Below are 17,550 nucleotides of genomic sequence, written 5' to 3'. Positions count from 1 at the left end.
TGAGCACTAATTCAAAAGTGACTTTATTATGTGGGTCTTCATATAAAGGTCACAAGACGAAACAGGAGACAGTTTCTCCAATGGTGACTTGGCAGAAGAGTCTGCATATGTTGATGAATGGTAGCCAAATAGATGGCACTGATGTTTGGGTACATTGGGAACCATGGGATGGAGTGCAGGTGGGAGGAGAAGAGGAAAGAGGTTTACATAGTCCAGGACCTCTCTGTAGGGTGGGGACCACAAAAACCCTATGGTAGGGTGGCTTGAAGTGAATTTAGAGATGGGACAGAGTGCCCAGCTACTCTGAGTGTGGCCAGCATGAAGACCAGCAGCCTTACCATTCGGAAGCCATTAGAAACCCAGAATCACAGGCCCCACCTCCCAAATCAGAGTGTGTGTTTTAACAAGGCCCAGGTGATTCGTGTGCATTCTAGCTGAAAAGCACTTGCATAGGGAGAATCTTTTTGCATTTGCTTCTTCAGCATCCATCCCTCTTCTGATAACTGCACCTAGATTTTCCTTTGAAAACCAGCCCTCTTCCTTTCAATGCATAGGGTGTCGGGGGCTAATTCCACGCTTATATTTAGGAATTGGCAACCAATTGGCCCATCAGGGAATTCCATGTCTCCCTGGCAACCAACAGTGGTTGGTTTGACTATTGGCCTGTATATGAACCTAACTGAGGCCATCAGAATCTGCCCTGGGAGTTTGTTGGATCAATTAGGGGAAAGGCACTCTCTTTCTATAAGGGTAGATGTAGATGTAGAAACCTGGAGCTCTTGGGACCCATCCGACATCATGAAGGCAGGGTCTGCCTTAGAGTGAAGACACCACAGAAGACAGAAAACTGAGCAATGGAGACAAACCAATTCTTAATCACGTTTGAACACCTGGATCAAGCTATACCTGAAGCTTTTCAACCTCAGGATTTTTCCAGTTCATGAGCAAAAAAATTTTCAATTTTGCCTCAGCCAGTTTGAGTTGGGTTCCTGCCACTCACGCCTAAACAGTCCTCCCTGATTCTTGAACATTCCCAGGCCACACTGGATAGGATGAACCAGAGACTCTGGAAATGAGGGCTTAGAACCTGTATTTCTAACAATTTTTCAGAAGATTCTTGTGCACTAAAACTTCAGATCCCCCAATGGGGTGAAATGAGGACTGAACTTGGGGTCAGACTGAGATTTTGGCCCTGGTTCTTACATTGACTGGTTATATGACCTTGGGTAAGTCACTTCCCCGTTCTAAGCCTCATTTTCTTTCCTATAAAACAGAAGGCACTTGTTTCTCAGGCTTGGCCTGAGGTCCTGTGTGACAGGGATGTGAAAGGCCTTTTAAAGCCCCTGAGAACACACATGTTCTTAACAAGCGTGGTTCAAAACCAGGCTGTAAGAGCAGAAGTGGCTCCGTTGGCCCCGGTCTAGTTTAGAACTGCTGACCTTCAGCAAAGACACTTCCTCAAGTCACTGTTGAACTCCTGGAACCTGAAACCCGTTCTTCACCCTCTCAGCTGCTGCTGCTGCTGCTGCTGCTGCATGGGAAGGAAATGAGAGAGGTCAGCTTTGGTGCCCCAGCTCCTTCCCTCGGCCACCAGGCTGGCTGCGTGGGCTCAGACTCCTCCTGCGCTCTCCGAGTCAAGCCCAAGGGGCAGAGAGCAGAGCCCTGCCTGAGCATCCTGTGGAGTGGGCAGCAGATGGTCTTGCGGGAACTTTTAGGTGTAAGCAGAGGCTGAGAGGACTGGGGGTAAGGAGCCCTAGGTTCTGGTCGCACTTCTGCCACAAGCGTGCTGTGTGACCTCAGGCAAGTCCCAACCTCTCTGGGCCCCAGTTTCTCCAAATATGAAGTGAGATGTTTGGTGATTAAGTTCTCTGAAGGGGGCAGTTGCAGTTTTTTCCTGCATAGTATGTTTCCCTTTATTTTGACAATAGCTTCCCAAGTTTCCTTTAGGAACTATCTCTCCCTCATTTTCAATTCATGGACTGGGGTAGAATTGACTTCAATCCTTGGCAGTAGGGGGTGGGCCTGTGACTGAGTCTGCCCTATCAGAATTGCAGTTAACAGAAGCAGGGGTGGGCATATGGCTCAGCCAGGGCCAATGAGAGTTCTACATTGGCTTTTGGCTGGAAAAGAGTCTTGTAGTTGCAAAGCAGAGCCAAGAAATGGAGAAATACAGATTCTCAAGCCCTGGGATCCAGCCCTGCCTGAAGCTGATGTGACTTTCCAATAACCTTTTTCCTCTGCTGGAGTCAGTTCGAATTGTGTTTTTGTCCCCTTAAACCTCAGAGTCCTGCCTGGTATAGAGGAAATTCTTACAAAGGATTGTAATTCATGCTCAAGGGTAAATAGCTTATGGCAAAGACTTCCTTTTTAAATATATTTTTTAAATTTATTGATTTGAGAGAGAAACAGAGACAGAGAGAAACATCTATTTGCTAGTCCACTTATGGATGCATTCATTGGTTGATTGTTCTATGTGCCCTGACCAGGGAGCAAGCCCCACAACCTTGTCATATCAGGACGACACTCTAACCCACTGGGCTATCTGAGCAGGGCGTGGCAAAGACTTCCTTGATAGTGTGTTCTGATAGAAGAGAAGTAGAGGGTACAGGAGCCATTAGAGTCGGTGAGGATGTATGGAATATGAGCCTCAGAAAGCAGATGGCCCTGAAGCCATAGCCAAAAAGTGCCTGGCATGTATTAGGTCCTCCATGTACATTTGTGGAGTGAATGTATTATGTTCAACCCTCTATAAGCCTTACCATACGTGGCTGAAGTCATGACGACCAGAATTATGAGCCCATTTTTCAGATGGGGAAACGGAGGCCCATGCAGAAAGAGTTCCCAGGTGGTTAGCAGGAGGTAGAATGAGAACCCAGTTCTCCTGCCTCTCATCTCCCACTGGGGTCAGCCTCAGAGGCTGCAGGGCAGTGAGGTGGGGAGGGAAGTGTGGGATGAGGAACCCAAAGAGGAAGCTCAGAAAGGCAGACTGCTAGAGAGGCCCAGAGCTCAAGACCGTCGAGTTAGAGGAACTTCATCTTCTCAGAATAGCTCAGTCCTGGGGGTGGGGGTGAGTCTTCCCCCATCAAGGGCCAAATTCCTGAGGAGTTCCCAGGCGTTTAGAGTCCTATAGCTCCCTCTCTTCAGGTTCTCTGTGTTCTGAATGAACCCCCCAAACCCCCAAGTGACTGTTGTCCCTAGTGGACATTTGGGGTTCCCCCTGCCTTCCTTCTCTCTCCCCTTTTCTGACCCTCAGCTTCTTTCTGATCGAAGAGCTGAAAACTTTGACTCTGCAAACAGGAAGGGGCTGGAGACACCTCCATTACTCAGGTGGGAGTGGCAGTCCCAGAGAGGGGGAGTGATGCCATACTGTGTGTGACAATAGCAAGTGACAGCAATACCCTGAAGAGGAACTCGCGGCCTCTGGGCCTTTGCCTGACTCCACTGGAGGGTTAGCTCCAAGATGTCCATGTCCCAGTGACTTGTTTCAAACATGTAGTAAATTCTTAGCATGGTCCATGTTACCTCCAGGTCGCCTGGCCAACTCCAGAATTCAAGGACAGTTGTGAACTTCCTGAGAAATCAGCAAGAAAGTTCAAGAACAAATGTAGAATGGGATCTGAAGTCAGAAACACTGGGTTTGGATCCTCATTCTGCCTTTTGCAGAGAAGCAAGTAAGCCTTTTCAAGTAAACCGGGTCACATCCCTCCCCCGTTCAAAACCTCCTGGGGTTCCCGTCTCCCTTGGAATAAAAGCCAAGGGAGGTGAGGCTCAACCTCACCGTCCTGTCTCCTTCCGGCCCTCTCTTGATCCTCCCACTCCAGCCACACTAGCCTTTCACTATCCTTCGACTCACCAACCACACTCTCACCCCAGGACCATCGCACTTGCTGCTTTCTGCAGTGTTCTCCACCCAGGTCTCTTCACAGACCTCAGTCTCTCCGAGAGGTCTTCCCTCATCGCCCTGGCTGAGACAGGAGCACCCACCCACAGCCTCTTTCACTTTCTAGCCTCTCCCCAGCTGTATCCTTCTTGGCTTTAACTACCACCTAACATGGTGACCACCAGGATGGGCCTCTCTGGTCTCACCTGCTTCTGCAGAGTGGAACTGACCAGTGGCCCCAGCTGCCATGCTGTGAAGTCCAGCACTGGGCTGCTCCCAGCCGATGGCCGAGTGTCGCAGGGATACTGAGGCAGGCCCGGGCCAGGGGGACCTGTGACTGGAGACTTTGGCTAAGGGCTCCTTGGCAGCCTTCTCAGGCTTTCCTTAGAACTGCACTGCAGTCTAAGACTCTTCCACCTTCCCTTTCTTCTTCCTGTGGAGTCAGACATGCCTGGCCACGTGACAGCTCTCCCAGCCTCTCCTCGTTTCTCTCACAGGCATCTCCTCTAGTAAACTTCTTGTATATTTAATATCTCTGAGAGTCTGCCTCTCAAAGGGCCTGAACTAATGTACCTAATCTATGACCTATAGATTTGTTTATCATCTCTCCTTCCGCCATAGATTGTGAGATAGATGGGGGTAATGGCTTGTTTTCTACACTGCTGTATCCCAGTCTTTCTGAGATACAGTCTTACTAGGGTATAGTAGATGCTCAATAAATTCTTGAATAATTGAATGAAGCCTCCTTAGCTTCCTGGGGCCCCAGTTTTCCCTGTTTAAACTGAGAACAGCTGTCTGCATTTGTTCCTCTGTCCTTGGAGAAGAACAAAGTCTTTCCCTGACTTGATCTGCATGGAGGTTGTCCCCTGCAGACAGGACATGGTGGCCAGTTTTCCCCCGGGGCAACTTTTCACTCTAATCTCCCTCCATGCTCCAAGGCCAACTGTCCCCCAATCTGTCCTCCTGCCAAGGGAAACCTCATAGCCACAATAGCACATGCTCGGACCCTTTTTTAATAGTTGAAAAGTAATAAAGCCTCAATTTCTTTTATTGTTTGGAGAGCACGCATTGTTTTTAAAGTTAGCTTTCATCCCCTAGTAGACACAGCCCATCATCCTTGTTAACAATGAAAACATTACAGATAAACCTAGGGCACCCTTGGATTCCTCCCGGCACAGGCCTCCATGGCCACGCTCTCCCCCTCCAGGCAGCCTGTGCCCTGCACTTCCATACCAGCTTACGGAAGCAGACACTGCCACTCTGCCCTTTCCTGTTTGGACCACTCTCACTGGACTCCCAGCTGCCAGGACCTGTATCTCTTTGCCTGGGAGACTTCTCTGTGGCCACTGGTACCCGCCGTGCCCAGGAGTTTGGCAAGCTGAAGTGCTGGAGAAATATTACCCCTACCCCCAGGGAAGAGCCCTCAACCAGTGATTGACAGGAGCCATTCCTTCACCTCTTGGGCTTGTTCACAGCCTCGCAGGGCTCCTAGTGGAACTCAGCCCCAGGTACCCACAGGGGTGACTGTCCTGATAACACGCCACTCTGTAGGCTGCCTTCTCTCTCTGTCTTGCTTCCCCATTCCCCTACCAGGGTTTTCTAGGATCAGCTCCCAAATAAACTAAATGGTAAGCACATTTGAAGTCTTTGCTAGGCTCTGCTTCTGGGGAAATGCAAGCTTAGACATATATAGCCATGGAAACAATGGAGTGTGTTTTTCTGCGTACTAATATCAAAGGGATTGTACTGCATGGATTGTGAGGTAGTGCCCTCCTGTTCCCATCTTTCAAGGGAGAAAACTGAGACTCAGAGAGGGAAGGAATTTGCCCAGCTCATCGCAACTTGTGTGAGGCAACACGGGCACTCAAACTCGAGTCTCCTGCGCTCTGTCTACTCTTCTCCAATGTCCCGGTAGCGATGGGGGGAGGGCCTCCTATCCCCTCGGCTGGACCTAAGTCTCCTGGGCCAAAGGACTTCAGGGTGCTGGTGGGAGTGCGGGCAGGTGTCCTAGGGCAGAACTGGGAATGCAAGTGCCATCCGGAGGGTGCAGTGACATGCAGAGGGTGCAGCATGTGTGGCCACAGACGCTGGCCCAGAACAAAGGCACACTTTACATTCAAGCAAGGGTATCTTCTGCATCATTACCCGGCTTCTGAGAATCCACTGGACCTTTCAGTCCTGGGGTGGAGAAAACTGGAGAAATGGGGTGAAGATCAAAGTATTGTGGGGGTTTGCAGAGAAAGATGGAGGCTAAGAGAGATTGTATCACTAACTAGCTGTGCGGCTTTGGGAAAGTTGCTTACCCTCTCTGGGCATGATGTTCCTTTTCTATAAAAAGGGAAGCCTTGAGCTGACTGGTGTGACTCAGTTGGCTGGGCATCAGCCTATGAGGCAAAAGGTTGCTGGTTTGATTCCCGGTCAGGGAGCACGCCTGGGTTGGTTGGGGGTTCAGTCCCCAGACAGAGTACACGTGGGAGGCAACCAATAGATGTTTCTCACACTGATGTTTCTCCCCTTCTCTTTCTCCCTCCCTTCCCCTCTCTCTATTAACTAACTAACTAATCAACTAGCAAATTAAATAAATAAATAAACACTTTTGGGGAAAAAAAGGGAAGCCTCCTTATGACTGGGGGACAGAGCTTAAAGATCCGAATGGCTGTGGGAGCCCACAGGACTGTCCACTTGAAGAGAGTGGTCCAGGCAAGGGCCAGGAAAACTGGGCAGCACAGGGACCACTTGGGGCAGCCCCCACTCAGCTTCACCAGCACTGCCGTGAGGAAATAACAGAGAAGCACGGGCAACAGAGGTCTCAGTTCCAGGACTGCTAACCTTTCCAGGTTTCCAAGAGAAGACAGAAAGCCAGGTTTATGTCTGCTATCTTCACTTCAAATGTTAGTAACTCTTTAAAAAGAATTGCTGTGTACCTGGCTGGTGTAGCTCAGTGGATTGAGCACAGGCCTGTGAACCAAAGGATCACGGTTCGATTCCCAGTCAGGGCACATGCCTGGGTTGCAGGCCAGTTCCCAGGAGGGGACACACAAGAGGCAACCCTACATTGATATTTCTCTCCCTCTCTCCTTCCCTTCCCCTCTAAAGATAAATAAATAAAATCTTTTAAAAATAAAGAATTGCTGTGTAGGGTTGGATGAAATACACCTCTCAGGCAAGGGATGAGAGAGGTTGTTTAAAATTGCTACACTCGACATTTTTGAGGCCCCACTCTCTGCCGGGAGCCACGTGTTAAAGACACAGTGGGTCGGGGGGCTGCATATCTGTGCCCAGGTGGTACTTACTTCCTAGAAGAAAGTAGCCCAGCCCTGGCCAGCCCCCTGAATGAAAATAACTTTCTCCTCTATCTCTAGGGCAATGGCTCCAAACAGCAGCCTGCCTGGTTGGGATGAGATTCAGGGTTATGCTTCCCACTCCCACTGGGTGGCCTATAATGAGAATGGTGATGATGTTTTTAAAAGGAAAATAGTGAGTGTTGGCGAGGATGTGGAGAACCTGGAACCCTTCTATACTGCTGATGAGACTGTAAAATGGTGGGAAACAATCTGGAGATTCCTCAGGAAATTAAACATGCAATTACTATATGATCCAGCGATTCCAGTCCTAGGATTCCACCCAAGGGAACTGAAACAGGTGCTTAACCAAACACAGGTACGTGCATGTTTACGGCAGCGTCGTTCACAGCAGCCAAAAGGTGGGAAGGAGGCAAACCTCCATCTCCAGATGAATGGAGAAACAAAATGTGCCCTACACGTGCAATGAAATGGTATTCAGCCACAAAATGAAATGAAATATTGATACATGCTACAGTGTGGCTGAACTTTGAAAATGTTATGTCAAGTGAAAGAAGCCAGACCCCAAAGGTCACGTTTGTCTAATACCATTTATACGAAGTGCCCAAAAGACATCAATGCATAGACACTAAAAGCAGGTTGGTAGTTGCCAAGAGCTGGGACTGGAAGACCTGGGAGTAACCGCTCTGTGGGCATGGTGTCTCGTTTGCGGGGGATGAAGATGTTTTGGAACTACGTAAATGTGGTGGTTGTATAACATGGTGGATGTACAAAATGCCACTGATTTGTCCACCTTGAAAAACAGGGGTACCTCAGTACTCGTTAATTTGTTTAGGAACTTGTGACAGCGCTGGAACTGATGAGTCCTAAACGATGAAGCATTTTCTCTTGTGGGGCAGCGTTGTGACTCACAAAGTTCTAGCAAGCGCCACAAGTCCCGAGCAAGCGCCGGGTGCTGAAACATTGCTTTCTCATCAAAATGGGACGAGTACAGGGTCTGACAAGTCCTGAAGACAAGGAGTACCGAGGTATGGCTGTAGTTAAGTTTATGTTATGTAAGTTTTACTTTAAAATGTTACTACATAAAAGTGCTTTGCTAGGATGGTTAAACAAAAGGTGCTACACCCAAACAGTGGAATATTGTGCAACCCTAAAAATTCAAGGATGTTTTAATAACATGGAAAAATGCTTACAATATAGTGCTAAGTGAGCAAGTAGGAGAAAAATTGTACATGCAGCATTTTGCTAATTATGTTAAAATAGACGTGCACAGAAAAGAAGATTACATAAAAATAAACTGTTATCCAAATTTAAAAACTATCACGCTTCCATGGTTTGAGCGTCCTCTGAGTGTCAAGCACAACAGAGGCAGATGAAGACCTTTGTCCTCCTTCAGCGGAGAACAGGAGACTGGTACGGTGGCCCTGGGTCTAGAGGGAGCTGGGAGGCCAGCAGAGCTAGAGTCTCCTCCCTTCTCTGCCCCAGACCCCCTGGGTGACCCTTCCAGGTCTCAGTCCTCCTCTCCCACGAAAGGAGAGGGCTACAGGTCCCCTTTCTGGAGAACCATCCGGCTCTTGGTGTTTTCCCCAAGAAACACCTGCCCACGTGCCCGAGGACGCACATCCAGGATGGTCCCGGCGGCTTTGTTCATTGTAGCAAACCCTTGGGACAATCTGAACATTTATCAACAGGGGAAGATGCGTAAGGAAGGGTGGTCACCTGCTGGGACACCCCACTTAGGAGGAATGAACTAGACCTCTCTTTTTCATCCTGGCAACTTAATGATAAGAAGGTGGGTGAAAAAGAAAATTGCAGTAGAATCTCAGTTAGCGTTTATGTAGCTCTTTAAGCTACAGAAAGCAATTGTATGTGTTGTTTATGCACCCATGTATATGCAATACATTTACAAAGGAAAAGACGGGAAGAATTGTACTTCCTGACTGTGGCTGCCTCTAGGGAGCGAGAGAAACAGAATTGAGAGGGATACGAACAAGGTGGAGAGGCTTCAATTTTATCTATTACTTTCAGTAGTTTTAGTTTTTAAAAAACTGAAGCAAACATGGCAAAATGCTACCATTTGTTAATTCTGGCTGGTGGGTCCCTGGGATATTTAGTCTATTATTCTGTTCACTTTTCTGTATTTTAAGCCCCTTACCCCTGCACCAAAAAACAAAACAAAACAAAAAAACAGTAAAGAGAAAGCCATGGGAAAAGGGAACTGGTATTTATTGAGTCCTTTCTCTGCGTGGCCCACAGGTTACACCAGCGGTTCTCAGAGTGTGGTCCCTGCACCAGCAGCATCAGTGTGTGTATGGGGGTGGGGGTGGGGGTGGGGCGTATTAGAAATGCGAATTCTCAGGGTCCTACTCCAGGTCTACTGAATGAGAACCCCTGGGGTCAGGGCCCAGAAATCTGTGTTTTAACAAGCCTTCCAGGTGATTCTGATGTACCGCTAAACTTGAGAACCACAGGACTACACCCTAGTAGCTATGCCGGTGCGGTAGTTCACATGTATTAACCATGAACACTTGTCAGGCAGCGCTCTAAGAACTTTCCTTCAGTAACTGAGTTATTGAATCTTCAAAACCGCGCCGTGAGGGAGAGCCACTATTATCATCATTCCCGTCCCACAGTTCTGGAAATGGAGGCACTGGAAAGCCAACCCCCCCCCCCCCGCCCCAAGTCCCACAGGCAGGTTGCTCCCAGAAGCCCCCTTCCTTAACCAGGACACAAAACTGTCACCTCCAGGACCTCTGACAGACTAGCTCGCTGCAGCCTTGGAAGAGAGAATCAATAGCCCCATTTGACAGATGAGGACACTGGAATTCAGAGAAGAGAGCACTGCCCACTGTTTCACGCAAAGTGAAGAGGCAGGTCACCTTTCGGTCAGGGCAGTCCATGAGGTTTTGGGGTTTGACCCAGACCTGGGAGGGATGGGGCACCGCGGAGGAGGAGAAGGGAGCGCAGCGAGGGTTCTCAGCTGCAGCCCCGCCTGGGTGTGGCTGGGGTGTCACGCCTACGACCAGCTGCCCCTTCCCTAGGACCGCTGCCAACCCGCTGTGACTCGTCCCCAACCCCCACCAGGAACCTGTAAGGGCTTCCCCTCCCAGGCTTCGTGAAGCCTCATCCCTTCCTTCTCGTTTTTTTTTCTCCCCCTTCTTCTTTTGCAGAAGGGGAACCTGGACGGCCCAGAGAAGCTGCAGCTCCAGCAGGAAGGCGCTCGGGGCCAGAGCGGACCCTGCGCTCCCGCGTTCCCAGGGTGGCGGCTGAGCAAAGCCGCCCCTCAGCTGGGTGCTTGCTTCCCGGATCCGCCCCTCATCCCGCGGCCTGTCCGCCGCTCTCCCGACGGTCCCCCCGCCCGCTGCACCGCAGCCTGCCCTGCCACAGCCCGGAGACCCTCAGGCCGACCTCGCAGGCCGGCGTCCCGGGTCTCTCCGTCCGCGACACTCACCTGGGCGCCCGCTCCCCGTCCCGCGGGCTGCCCGGGTCCTCGCAGCTGGAGCGCCCCCCCAGCTCAGCAGCCCCCGGAGTGCCGGGGCGCCGGTACCTGGAGGAAAACGGACTGATTTTGAAGAAGCGGCTAGGGCGGCCCTCCGAGGGGCTTCCGTGCCGCGAGTCTCTTAAAGCTTCTCGAGCTGATCCGTCCGAGCCCCGCTCCCGCTGGCCTCTGTGCCTGAGCGGTCCGCCCGGGCTAGAACCTGGGACGCCACAGGCCAGCTGGGCGCCTCGGCCGCGCCGGGCGGGACGCTAACCCCGCCTCGAATCTTGTAACCCCGCCCCCGAGAGGTTCTAACCCCGCCCCCCCAGGACCCTAATCCCGCCACCTAAGGATTGAACACCGAACTACCCGAGGCTTCTAACCCAGTCCCCGAGGATTTGCCCCATAGTCCCTGATGGCTGACCCCGCCCCCAAGAACTTTAACCACTCTCCCAAAGATCCCAACACCTCTCCTAACGAATTCTAATTCCTCTAACCTTATCCCCAAAGGGGCTAAACCCCAATCCCTGGGTTCTAACCCCACCCCCAGCTCCCCCGCCGCAAGAACCCTAATGCCCCCACCTCCTCCTCCCAAGATCCTAACTCTGCCCCAAGTGATTTTGAATCCCACATTCTAGGGGTCTTTAACCTCGCCCACCGGAGGTTTCTAATCCTGCCGCAAGGATTCTAATCCAGCCAAGGGAAGGATCCTAGCCCGCTCCTCCAGGGACTTTAACCGCCCTCAAGATTTGTAAACGCAGCTCCGGAATTCCAGACGCACTTCTCAGGGATCCCGGCCTCGCTCCCAGAGGATCTGAGTCCGGGCCTCCCGATTCTACCCGGGTCCATCCACGGATTCCAGCCCAGCCCTCCAGGGACCCTACCCGCCCCACTCCAGCCGTCGAAGGATTCCATCCCAGGAGTGACTGGACTCCAGTCGCCCCGCCCCCCGCACTCTGATCCGCCCCCGCCCCTACCAAAGTCCTTTCTGGCCCCGCCCCTTCCCAGGGCCCCGCCCCTCCAAAACCCTCTGCGTCCTTCAGTTTCTGCTCCGGAGCCAGAGCCATTCAAACCCCATGCAAAGTTCCTCATCGCAGGAACCGCTCCGACTCGTTCCTGGCAGGTTTCCCGACAGCTCAGAGGACTTCGAAAGTGCGAGAAGTCCGGCCACCAGAAAGAGAGATGATGGTTCTGGGCACATGAGAGGGTCAGCGTCAGCGTCAGCTCTATCTTTTTCCACAAGTTTGCCGTCGTGGTGGCAAAGGACCACATTATTCTGTTAACAGCCATCACCTCCTCTCGCCTTTTTTGTTTGTTTGTTTGCTATTAACGTAATGCTGCAATATATATCCTTGTACATGTTCCAAAAGTTCCGATCAGTTTTAATGTGGAATGCTTTTATAAATAAAATGCACCATTATAAATATTCAGCTTGATGAGTTTGGGCAAATATATACCCTTGTGTAAACCACCATCATGTATTTTAATTGTATCAAAATATTTATACAATTATCAATTTTTAAAGATTTTATTTATTTATCTTTAAAGGGGAAGGGAAGGAGAGAGGGAGAGAAATATCAATGTATGGTTGCCTCTCATGTGTCCCCTGCTGGGAACTGGCCTGCAACCCAAGCATGTGCCCTGACTGGGAATCGAACCTCGATCCTTTTGTTCACAGGCCCACGCTCAATCCACTGAGCTACACCAGCTAGGGCTATACAATTAACAATTTTATCCTAAAACACTGCCTTACCAGTATTTGGGGTGGCAAACACTTTGCTCATTCATTCATTCATTCATTCATTGTCATGGGGAATATGGCTGATCACTAGAAGTGGTGCTGAATGCTGAATCTTTGGAGTCACACTAGAGTTGGAACCGTGGCACTACCATGTGTCAGCTGAGTGATCTTACATAAATCATGTCACCTCTCTGACTTCAGCTTCCTCGTTTGTCAAATGGAATTAACAATAGTGTTAACCTCAGTGAGTCATTGTGAGAATCACTAACATGTTATGTTCAAGTATGATAAGGATTATAAGAAAAAATAAAGCGGAGCAAGGAGAGAGGGAGTGGGGGTGGGAAGAGAGTGATGGTGTGACTTGAGACAGTCAGGGAAGACCTCCCAAAAGGAGGCATAGGGAAGCAGAGACCTACTGAATTGAGAGAAGTCATGCGATACTCTGAGGGAAGTGTGTTCAAAGCAGAAGGAATAGTAATAGCAAAGGTGCCACTGCACTTGGTTTATTTGAGGAATGTAAGGAGGCCAGTGCAGCTGAAACACAGTGGGTGCTTGGGAGAGTAACGGAGATGATGTTGGAGAGGTAGCGGGGCCAGGTTGGGAGGCCATAAATGTCTTGGTATTGACCATGTGCTTTAATTGACACAAGATGGGAGCCATTGGAGGGTTTTGAGCACAGGAGCAAACCACGCTGGCTTGTGTTTTGGTGGGATCCCTGCTGGCTGGAGAATGGATGGAGGGGCCAGAGGGAAGCAGTGAACCCAGTGAGCAGGCTTAGGCAGTCATCCAAGGTCAAGATGATGGTGGCAGTAACCAGGGTGGTGGCAACTGACAATTGTAGGAGCTCAGAGAGAGAGAAAAGATGAGCATGCTCGAGACTTCATGAGTATGTGCAAGGAGAGGCATTACAGCACTGGTTTTATTACGAAAGGGCTGGATCTAACCTAAATACCTTCACTTGGGGATTGGGAAAGTGACGGCAATACGACGATGGGGCACCGAGCCCTTGTTCAAAACACAAGGGTGTATAAAAACTACTTGTATTTCTAAACACTAGTCGTGAACAATCTGAAAATAAAGTTAAGAAAACAATTTCACCAAAAAGAACAAAATACTTGAGAATAAACGGAACAACTTTGAAATTAAGAACAAACTGACAGTAAACAGAGGGGAGGTGGAAGGGATAATGGGGGGAAAAGGGAGAGGGTTTTCAGGGACATGTATAAAAGACACATGGACAAAACCAGAGGGGGTAGGATCAAGGGTGGGAAGTGGGGATGGCTGGGGTGGGGAGAGGTGGTGGGGGGAAAATGGAGACAACAGTACTTGAACAACAATAAAGAATAAAAAATAAATTAAACAAAAGAAATGCAAGGTACTCTGAAAACTAAACAAGAAACATTCCTGAAAGAAAGTTAGGAAGACCAAAATAAGGTCATCTCATGGGCTGGAAAAGATATCTCATGGAAAAGACATCATCCCTTCATGGGTTGGGAGACTTAATATTGTTCGGATGATGATACTCTCCACAGTGATGGACACAATTTCTATTAAAGCCATATAGATATAGATATAGATACAGATATATAATGAACAAGCACATTCTAAAATTCATATGGAAATGCAAGGAACCAAGAACAGTCAAAGCAATCTTGAAAAAGTAAAATAAAGATATAAAGATGGAGGACTCACACTTCCTAATTTCAAAACTTACTTCAAAGCTACAGTAATCAGCCCTGGCTGGTGTAGCTCAGTGGATTGAGTGCGGGCCTGCGAACCACACGATCTCGGTTTGATTCCCAGTCAGGACACATGCCTGGGTTGCAGGCCAGGTGTCCAGTGGGGGCACGCTATGTGCAACCACACATTGATGTTTCTCTTCCTCTCTTTCTCCTTCCCTTCCCCTCTCTCTAAGAATAAACAAATAAAATATTTTTTAAAAGACTGATAATAATTAGTGTTGATGGGAACAGGAAGAAATTAGAACACTCATACACAGCCGGTGGGAATATAAAAGAGAGCAGCCCACTGGAAAAGTTTGGCAGCTAAACATAGAGTTACTGTACGATCCAGCAATCCCACTCTTGATACCCAAAAGACTTGAAAATATACGTCTACACAAGAATTGGTATGTGTCCCTGACAGGAGGGGCTCACTGGGTTGGGTGTCGCTGTGCAGACCGAAGGTTCACCTGTTTGATTTCTGTTCCCGCGTGTGCCTGAGTTGTGAGCCAGGTCCCTGGTTGGAGGCCTGTGAAAGGCAACCAGTCCATGTTTGTCTCATACACCGATGTTTCTCTCCTTCTCTTTCTCCCTCCCTTCCCCTCTCTCTAAAAAGAAATAAATCTTTAAAAAAATGTGTTGGTAAAAATGTCATAGTACCATTGTTCATTAATGACCAAAAAGTGGAAACAACTCTAATGAATTGTAAATGAATAAGTAAAATATGGCCTATGCATCCAATGGGATATTATTTGACAATAAAGAGTGAAGAAGTACTGATCCAAGCTACAGCATAGATGACCATGAAAAATGTTACGTTAAATGAAGAAAACCAGTCACAAAAGACTACGTATTGTGTGATTCCATGTATGAAATGTCCACAACAGCCAAGTCTACAGAAACAGAAAGCAGATTAGTGGTTGTCTAGGGCGGGGGCTAGGGGGAAATAAGAAGTGGCTGCTGATGGGTGTGAATTTTGGGCAGGGGTGGTGGTAACAAAAATGCCCTAAAATTCCTTGTGGGAGTAGTTGCACAACTCTGTGAATATACTAAGAATCACTTAATTGTACATTTTAAATAACAAATGTATGCTATGTAAATTATAATTCCACAAAAAGGGTTTTTAAAAAGAATGAAGAAACTCCGTATGTACTAACAGGGAACAAGTTTGTAAGTGGGTGCAGGGCAGGGCACACAATAGCTCCTAGTGTATTTTACCATTTGCATAGAACATGTGTGGGAATTTACCAGCACGTGCCTGGGCTGAGTCAGGACGGGCACGCGGAGTGGTCTCCATTGAAGCAGTCCCAATGGAGGGGAACTGTGTAGACAGAGGAGGGAGGAAGACTTACTGGTTCTAGCCTACCCTTTGTACTCTTGAACTTTGAGCCACCTGGACATGCACTATCCAAAAATAAAGACAATTTTTAAAAATCAGAGACTTCATGGACAAGAGAGAATTGAGGCTGGGGAAGATTTTTAGAGAATCCAAAGAGTCAAGGTTCTGGGAGTGCACTTGACCGTGGGCCAGGAGGAACAATGGAAGCAAAGGTACTGAGGCTGCGCTGACTGCCTCTTACTAGCCTCTGCACAATTGCACAAAGAGCTCATGTTATTGTGCCCTCCTATCAGCCCATTTAATCTCTTTGAGACAGGGATGAGTATAAACAGATGGCTCAGAGAGGTAAAACATTTGCCCAACGTTGCATTGCCAGCAAGCAGTAGAACTGGGGTTCAAACCCAGGTCTGTGAGCCTCCAGTTGTCTCCAATGGCCGTGCTTGTAATGACTACACAGATTGTATGTGTGTTCTGGAAAATGAGGGGGAGAGCGATGCTCAGTAAAGGACACAACACAGAGCTCCGTCCCGGAGGGAGGGCAGGCGCTAAGAAGCAAGCAGACTTCACTTTACAGTGGATTAGAGGCTGGCTCCTTCAAAAATACAGGGGTGGGTTTACAGTTGTAATACAAACAAATAATATAGTAATTAAATAATAGCACAAGAATACACACTGTGTTCCCTGTATTTACAACCAGTAAGCCTACTTCTGCTCACCCTGTACATTTTCCTATTTCTAGGAGCATTTGCATTTCATATTTCAAATTCTTTGGGACCACTGTTGATTGTTCTATATTCAAAACAGAATGGAGGATGAGGAAGAGAGCCATGATCACTATTTCAGGGCTCAGATATTTCCCCTTTTATTTGCAAAGCAGCCAGTGTTTATTTCACAGCTTTACCCTTCCAGGCAGGAGGTCACTGCTGGCCTCATTTTCCGAGGGAGACAAATGAAAATCTGAGAAGAGTAACCCTTGAGAAACTCCCAACAGCCCCCAGCAGGTCCCTGGCCCAGCTTCTCAAACAGCTCCTCCATCTTCCATCTTCTCCAGCTCTCCTCCCTGCCTTATTTTAATTCAGAGAAATTGCCACCACCAGGCACTATAGGGCATGTTTACATGTTAATCTGCTTATTGTCTCTCTCCTACATGTTTCAAGTTCCATACAGGTACTATTCACATGGCCGTTTTACAAATGAAGAAAAAACTGAAGCTCAATGTTTACGAACAGCCAGTGAATGATAGTGCTGAGAGCCAAACCCTTCATTTCTTAAGCCGATCCTATTAATGTTCATGAAGGGCCTACTATGTGCATCTCTGCTAGGGGCTGAGAATACACCACCAAGAATAAACAAGATAGTCTTGGGCTTCAAGCAACGTACAATCCAATTAGGGAGACAAAAACTTACACCAGTATCTTAAATTGGGAGTGGAAAATGCTGTGGTATTGTAAGACAATGTAGGACGGACACGGTTCAGCCTGGGGTGCATCAAGGAGGACTTCTCGAAGGAGGTGATCAGTTGAAGTTTAAAGGATGCTAGTAGAAGATCATGGCAAAGGGCATTCTAACCAGAAGAGGCAGCTTAACAAAGTCTTGAGGGAGGAACAGCCTGGCCTGTTGGATGAACCACAAACACTTCTGTGCTTTAGCGCCTGAAGCTGGGGACGCAGGCAGAGGGAAGATGAGGCTGGAGATGGCAGTGACAGCTTGATTAGGAGCTGGGTTTTTCTAGTGTAGGCAACTGGAGGGATCTGCCTACGGGTTTCTCCCAAGCGTACCTACTCAGGTACCATCCTAAAGCCGGCTAACCTACTGCTCAGGGGTGTGGTGAGACTGGGCAGAGATGGGCATGTTGCCGTGCCAGTGAAGTTGTTTTTCTGCCTGCAGCTGCGCGGCCCTCTCCAGCTGACGGGTATCCCCAGGTGGTGGAGCACAGCTCGGTTTCACAACTCCCCTCCCTCCCTCCAGTCTCCCCAGAGGCCAAGAAAAGAGGAAGCGCTTAGAGGACTTCCTCTTGGGTCAGGGTGCCCCAAGCCCAGGCCGGTGGGGGGAGGGGGTTGGAGAGGGCGGGTCAGAGTGGGACCTGCCC

At 48.9% G+C, this 17,550-nt stretch overlaps 1 protein-coding gene across 2 annotated transcripts in view; it reads right to left on the bottom strand.

The window, feature by feature from the left end:
* Positions 1-10,911, bottom strand: part of HCK (HCK proto-oncogene, Src family tyrosine kinase) — a 33,224-nt gene extending 22,313 nt beyond the window's left edge. Inside the window, exon 1 of one of the 2 annotated variants that reach the window (XM_037043833.1) lies at positions 10,634-10,911. The gene's annotated coding sequence lies outside the window, so the exon portion shown is untranslated. Of the gene's footprint in view, positions 1-6,183; positions 6,249-10,633 lie in introns of those variants that run through there. The other variant, XM_037043832.1, reaches the window with a different exon arrangement.
* Between the last annotated feature and the right edge of the window lie 6,639 nt (positions 10,912-17,550).

The sequence above is a fragment of the Sturnira hondurensis genome, unplaced genomic scaffold, assembly GCF_014824575.4.
Source record: "Sturnira hondurensis isolate 20B ecotype Veracruz unplaced genomic scaffold, ASM1482457v3 Scaffold0004136, whole genome shotgun sequence".
Taxonomy (NCBI): Eukaryota; Metazoa; Chordata; class Mammalia; order Chiroptera; family Phyllostomidae; genus Sturnira; species Sturnira hondurensis.
Note: the sequence above shows the minus strand (reverse complement) of the source record. Positions and strands in the feature narration are given on the sequence as shown.